Raw genomic sequence first — 7747 nt, 5'->3', positions numbered from 1 at the left:
CCGGGGTACGCCCCGCATATAGAGTTGGTACGCCCCGCGTGCTGCCCTCTATTAACTTTCGTTGACTTTTAGGGTTTGGTCAACAATTGGACATTTAGACCATTGGAGGGGTAAAATGGTCTTTTACGCTTCTGAGAGATTATAGGGAGGGATTAGTCTAGCCTTTGAGAATCATTGTTAATTAGAGGTAAATTACTTTATGTGATTAGGCGGAGGCTAGATCAGTATTTCGAGCTCGAGACTTTCCAAGATTACCCGAGGTGAGTCTTATCACTATACATTACCTAGAGGTATCTATGTGCAGACTGGAGGGTCTTGTGTGTATGTGTATGTTTGAGATTTATGTGCATTGTGTTATATGTATGCTATGTGTTATATAGACCGGACTAGAGGGTCCAACGACTCATGAGGCCAGAGGGTCCTCGATCAGACCGGACCGGAGGGTCCAATGAGCTACAGGACTGGAGGGTCCCACTGAGACACATTGACTAGAGGGTCATACCGAGTTATAGCCTCGAGTGGCTCCAATGAGCTAGACCGGACCGGAGGGTCCAACGAGCTACGGGACTGGCGGGTCCCGCTGAGACACATTGACTAGAAGGTCATACCGAGTTATAGCCTCGAGTGGCTGATGTGTTGTATGTGGTATTTTTGGGAACTCACTAAGCATTTATGCTTACCGTGTTATGTGATATGTGTTTCAGGTACCAGCGAGGATTGCTGGAAGGCGCTGGCATGATCTGTACACACTGATAGAGTATTACGTATTATGTATTTGAGATTCCGGGATATGTTTTACTGAGATAACATTTGACACATTTGATTTTGAGATTACTTTGTGAGATATGTTATCTTTAAAAATGAAAATTTGTTTTGAAAATTTACGTCGTTATATAATAAAGAGAAAATCATGTAGTACATTAGTCAAGATCAATTTCAAGATAAGTAACAACATACTTACGTTTAATTTGTCAAAAAAAAATTATGTATATAAACTTACAAACACACTTATTACGTAAGTCCTTGTATTGAACTTCTATTTTAAGGAACATACATCAAAATCAACATTTAATGAAACTTGTTAAAAGTTTGAGTTATTCACTAAAATAACCATATTTGGGTATCAAATATACTTAATTGTCCAAAAAAATTATCTTTTCACAAAATGTCGATATACCTAGCGCATTTAAATCGTCGGTTCTCGATTACACCCACAACCTTCTCCAAAATTCATCTTCACGGGGATGGAAAAACCCTTCGCTATGAAGATGAATATGAGATCTAGGGTTTTCATATTCTCCAAAACATGGAAGGATGATGTTAGACACGGAAGAAAGAAAAATCATCAACAAATCTTATCTGACCCCCACCGCCAAGAGAATACATAGTTTCGATTTGATGTTCTTGTGGATATGTATTCGAAGTCTCATTCACTAAAACCCCTATGATTGACATCATAATTATTCTAATACCATATTTATTTTTCTTCTTTCCTGTTTTCCTTCATAATAAAAGTCTCCATTTTGAGTAAATTAAAAATAATATTCATTTCCATTTAAAAAGAAAACTAAAATCCTAGATCTTAATCTAAATCTTGTATGCATAAAAAGAAACCTAATTTGTGTCTTCATCTTGTCCATTATGACATTTTTTCTTACTTGAAAACCAAAAATACTAGATCTTCATCAAAACCATATATATATATATATATATATATATATATATATATATATATATATATATATATATATATATATATATATATATATTCATACTTAGCAAATTCACAACCTAAATTTGGGAGCTTTACAAAAAAAATGTGCTTTTGGGTTAGAAAAAACAACATCATCGACATTTTTTTCACGTACATGATACCCAAATATGATAATTTTAGTGAATAACTCTAAAATTTTATAATCAAATAAGTATCAATGCATTGAATGATATTTTTTCTGAAAAGAAACTTGTGGGAGATTCAGGCTGCAAATTCAATTACTACAATAACAAGAATCACTTGGCCAGAGATTGCATGTTGAAAAAGCATGCCGAGAAACATGAAAATATTAAGGATGATGCTTACTACTCTATGGAGCTCAAGAAGATGAAAGTGAAGATGAAGAATCTATCACTCATGGAAAGAGGCCAAGAGGATGATGAAGGGAATGATAAAGATGTGTCATCCTACTCATGGAGCCATGTATGCAAGACGTGAAGAAGACAATGATAAAGATAAGGAGAATGTCGAAGATGATGATGAATATGAAGGACGATGCTTCTTGGTTGCAACATCACGGTCTTCGATAACGGAGAAGGTGTGCACTCTTCTAATCTCTTTTAATATTCCTTTTAACTCATATAATTATGTATTATCTGATATTAATGATAATTTTGCTTACTTGAATAATCTTTTGATTTCTTTGAACAATGATGCAGAAAAGACAAGAACATAACTTTATGATGTTAAAAATAAAGTGAAAGAAAAAAACACTAGAATAGAAAATTTACCCACCAAACTGTCAAATGTTAGTATTGATTTTTTTTCTTCAACATAAAAGTCTGCATTTTGAATAAGTCAAAAATAATATTCATTTCCATTTCAAAAGAAAACTAAAATCTTAGATCTTAATCTAAATCCCCATGTGCATAAAAGAAACCTACCTTGTGTCTTCATCTTATCCATTATGATATTTTTTTTTCTTACTTGAAAATAAAAAATACAAGATCCTCATCAAAACCATATATATATATATATATATATATATATATATATATATATATATATATATATATATATATATATATATACTTAGAAAATTCACAATCTAAATTGGGGAACTTTACAATAAAAAAAAACTTTTGTCTTAGAAAAAACATCATCAATCTTTTTTTACGGAGATTATACCTAAAGATGATCATTTTAGTGAATAACTCTAAAACTTTATAATCAAATAAGTATCGATCACCAATAAGGGCATCTTCAATGATAGTTTTTATGTAGTTTTTTTTCTATTTGAAAAAAAATTTAAACAAATTTTTACCAACTGCGACCTAATTATTTGTATATTTCACTCCAACCATTTAAAGTTTTCAAAATTTTTATTACAACAATGTTTTATAATATTTTATTTTACCCTTCATTCATATTAAACTACTATATATTATTTTGTGTATGTAATTTATTTTATTTAACATACAAAATAAAAAATGACTATTACTTATGGATAAATATATCATTGAAATGCATTAGTTGATATAAGCTTAAAAATGATTAATAAAAACAAAGGTTAATGTAACCAATCAATACAAATGAGGTTAAAATAGTTAAATTTTCAAAAAAAAAATTATGAAAATAGGTTTATGATCGGAGATCATATGTTTTTGTTGAATAAATATTCATGAAAATGTCATCTGACAAAAATAAAAAAAAATTTAATAAGTTAACAATTACAAATGCTATAAATCAATCTCGATTTTAGGTAACCGTATCCTTAATTCGGTTATAAATTAACAACTTAAACATTTAAACCTCGACTTTGAAAATACATATCCTAAAATAGATATTAAGCTACAAATATGTTGCTTGTACAAGCAACTTGCCCCCTTTTAAACTACACAACCCACAAACACACACCTAACAATTCTACCATATAAACAAAATTACATAATATAATTTTAATGATTTGACTAACTTACACTTCACATATTTCTCTAGTTTACGTTACTTTTAAATTCAAGGTTTATATTGTGAAAAGAGCCACTCTACCTTCTACGAAGGCATGCCCATGCATCTAATTCCCCTAACCCTTTTATCATATAATCGTGGGATATGTTGATGTTGATGTGTAATTTTCATATAAATTAACTAGTGATCCTCTAAGACCATGATGAACAACATGCACCTTTTTTCACATACTTTCTAAATAATACATATCTACTACAAGTTTTATGTTAATGAATCTAACAACACAATACCTACATTATAAAGAACCACAAAGAGCAGTTTCCTCCTATTTCATTCTCAAAGTTAAACCAAATCAAAGAAGTAATAAAGAGAAAATCATGTAATACATTACTGACGATCAATGTCTAGAGAAGTAAGAAAATACTTACGTTTAATTTGTCAACAAACAAGAATTGTGTATACAAAGACACTTATTAAGTAGGTCCTTTTATTGAACTTCAATTTTAAGGAGCATACTTAAAAATCAACATTTAATGACACGTGTTAAAAGTTTGAGTTATTCACTAAAATAACCATATTTGGGTATCAAATATACTAACTTGTCGAATTTTTTTTATTTATTATTTTATTATTTTTATTATTTTTTTATCTTTTCTCACAAAATGCTTGTATACCTTGCACATTTAGATCGCCAATTCCCGATTAGACCGACAACCATCTCTAAAATTCATTTTCATGGGGATAGAACAACCCGTCGCGACGAAGATCAAGATGAGATCTAGAGTTTTGATATTCTCCAACGTGGAAGGATGATGTCAGGCACGAAGGAAAGAAAAATCATCAACAAACAAATCTTATCTAACCCCGCTATGAAAAAAATACATAGTTCCAATTGATGTTCTTGTGGATATGTATTAGAAGTCTCCTTCACTAAGACCCCATTTTTGGCAACATAATTATTCCAAACCCATATTTCCTTTTCTTTTTTCTTTTTTTATTCATCGTAAAAATCTCAATTTTGAATAAGTCAAGAATAGCATCCATTTCCATTAAGAAAGGAAACTAAAATCCTACATCTAAATCTAAATTTGCATATGCATAAAAAGAAACGTACTTTTCCGTCTTCATTTTGTCCATTATGAAATTTTTTTCATATTTCAAAATCGAAAATACTAAATCTTCATCATAACCCTATATATATTTTTCATACTTAGCAAAATTCACAACCGAAAATTTGGAGCTTAACAATAAAAAATGTCCTTTGTGTTAGAAAAAAACATCATTGACCTTTTCACGGACATAATACCCATATACGATCGAATAACTCTAAAACTTTATAATCAAATAAATATCGATCACTAATAAGAGCATCTTCAATGATAGTTTTTAACAAAGGTTTTCTATTTGAAAAAGAATTTAAAAGGATTTTTCCAACAGAGACATAAATTATTTGTACAGTTCACTCCAACCACTTGGAATTTTCAGAATTATTGTTGTAACAGTGTTTTATAATATTTTATAATTTTATCCTTCAATCATATTAAACTATTATATATTTATTGATATTTTGCTTATGTAATTTATTTTATTTAACATACAATATAAAAAAATGACTATTACTTATAGATAAATATATCATTAAAAAGCATTAGTGGATATATATGCTTAAAAATGATAAATTAAACACTAATGTTAATGCAAAATTTTCATTCATTTGAGGTTAAAGTAGTTAAATTTTCAAAAATACCTTGTAAAAATAAGTTTATGAGCAGAGAAGATAGGTTTTTTTTTTTTTGAATAAATACTAATGAAAATTTCATCCGACAAAAATTAAAAAAAAAAAAAAAAAAAAAAAAAAAAAAAAAAAAAAAAAAAACTTTTTAATAAGTTAACCATTAGAAATGCTATAAGTCAATCTCGATTTTTGATAACCATATCCTTAATTCAGACTAATAACATAAACATTTAAAACTCGAATTTGAAAATACATCCCCTAAAATAGATATTAAGCAACAAATATGTTGTTCTTACGTGCAATTTATCCCCTTTAAACTATACGACCCACAACCAAACACCTAAAAATTCTAAGTTTCCAACATATAAACAAAATCACTTAATATAGATTTAATGATTTCACTAAATTACTATTCACATATTTGCTCTAGTTTACGTTCCGCTTATATTTAATGTTTATACTATCAAAAAAGCCACTCTTTCTACAAAAGCATGTTCATGCATCTAACTCCCTTACATTTATGTTGTAGGATCGTGGGATATATTGATGTTGATGTGTAATTTTCATATTAATTAACCGGTGACCCTCTAAGACCATGAAAAACAACATGCACTTTTTTTCACGCACTTTGTAAATCGCACACTTCTACAAAAAGTTTTATGTTAATGAATTTAACAACACAATACCTATATTCTAAAGAACCACAAAGAGCACTTTCCCATATTTCATTCTCATAATTAAACCAAATCAAAGAAGTAATAAAAAGAAAATCATGTAATACATTAGTCACGATCAATTTCAAGAGAAGTAACAACATACTTACATTTAATTTGTCAACTAAAAAGATTTATGTATACATACTTACAATGACACTTATTACGTAAGTCCTTTTATTTAACTTCTAATTTAAGGAACATACTTCAAAATCAACATTTAATGAAACGTATTAAAAGTTTGAGTATACGCTAAAATAACCATATTTGCATATCAAATATACTCACTTGTCCAAAAAAAAATTCACAAAATGTCGATATAGCTAGCACATTTGAATAGTCAATTCTCAGATTACACCCACAACCATTGCCCAAATTCATCTTCACGGGGATGGAAAAACTCGTCGCTATTAAGATGAATATGAGATCCAGGGTTTTCATATTCTCCAAAACATGGAAGGATGATATCGGACACGAAGGATAGAAAAATAATCAACAAATCTTATCTGACCCCCACTACCAACAGAATACATAGTTTCGTTTGATGTTCTTGTGGATATGTACTTGAAGTCTCGTTCACTAAAACCTCCATGTCTGGCATCATAATTATTCTAGAACCATATTTCTTATTATTTTTTCCTTTTTTTCTTCATCGTAAAAGTCTTCATTTTGAGTATGTCAAAAATATTAAAATAATATCCATTTCCATTTAAAAAGAAAGCTAAAATCCAAGATCTTAATCTAAATCTACATATGCATAAAAAGAAACCTACTTTGTGTCTTCATCTTTTCCATTATGACATTTTTTTCTTACTTGAAAAACAAAAATACTAGATCTTCATCAAAACCCTATACATATTTTTTTCATACTTAGCAAATTCACAACCTAAATTTAGGAGTTTTACTATAAAAAAAAATATGTTTTTGGGTTAGAAAAAACATCATCGACCTTTTTTTCACGGACATGATACCAACATATGATCATTTTAGTGAGTAACTCTAAAACTTTATAATCAAATAAATATCAATCACCAATAACAGCATCTTCAATGATAGTTTTTTTCTAAAGTTTTTTTTTTGTTTTAAAAGCATTTAAAATGATTTTACCAAGGATGACATAAATTATTTGTACAATTCACTTGAACTATTTAGAATTTTCAAAATTATTATTGTAACAGTGTTTTATAATATTTTATTTTACCCTTCAATCATATTAAACTATTATATATTTATTAATATTTTGCCTATGAGATTTATTTTATTAATATATCATTCGACAAAAATAAAAAACTTTTTAATAAGTTAACCATTAGAAATGTTATAAGTCAATTTTCGATTTTAGGTAACCATATCCTTAATTCGGTTATCGACTAACAACATTAGCACTTAAACCTCTTATTTTGAAAACACATCCCCTAAAATAGACACCCAACAATTTTACCGTATAAGTAAAATCACTTCGTATAGGCTTATCATTCTTCTACAAAGCTCAATTACACAAACAAGACTCCATTGAAGATACGAAGAAAAAAGACTAACCAAGGCATAAAACATCTCACAAAAAGAACTAGGTTTATTCATTATTAAAACACCTCAAATTCTAGGTTTAACAGTCAA

Source organism: Lactuca serriola, chromosome 3 (assembly GCF_051521515.1).
Source record: "Lactuca serriola cultivar US96UC23 chromosome 3, Lser_US96UC23_V15, whole genome shotgun sequence".
NCBI classification, from domain to species: Eukaryota; Viridiplantae; Streptophyta; class Magnoliopsida; order Asterales; family Asteraceae; genus Lactuca; species Lactuca serriola.
This window is presented reverse-complemented; position numbering follows the sequence as displayed.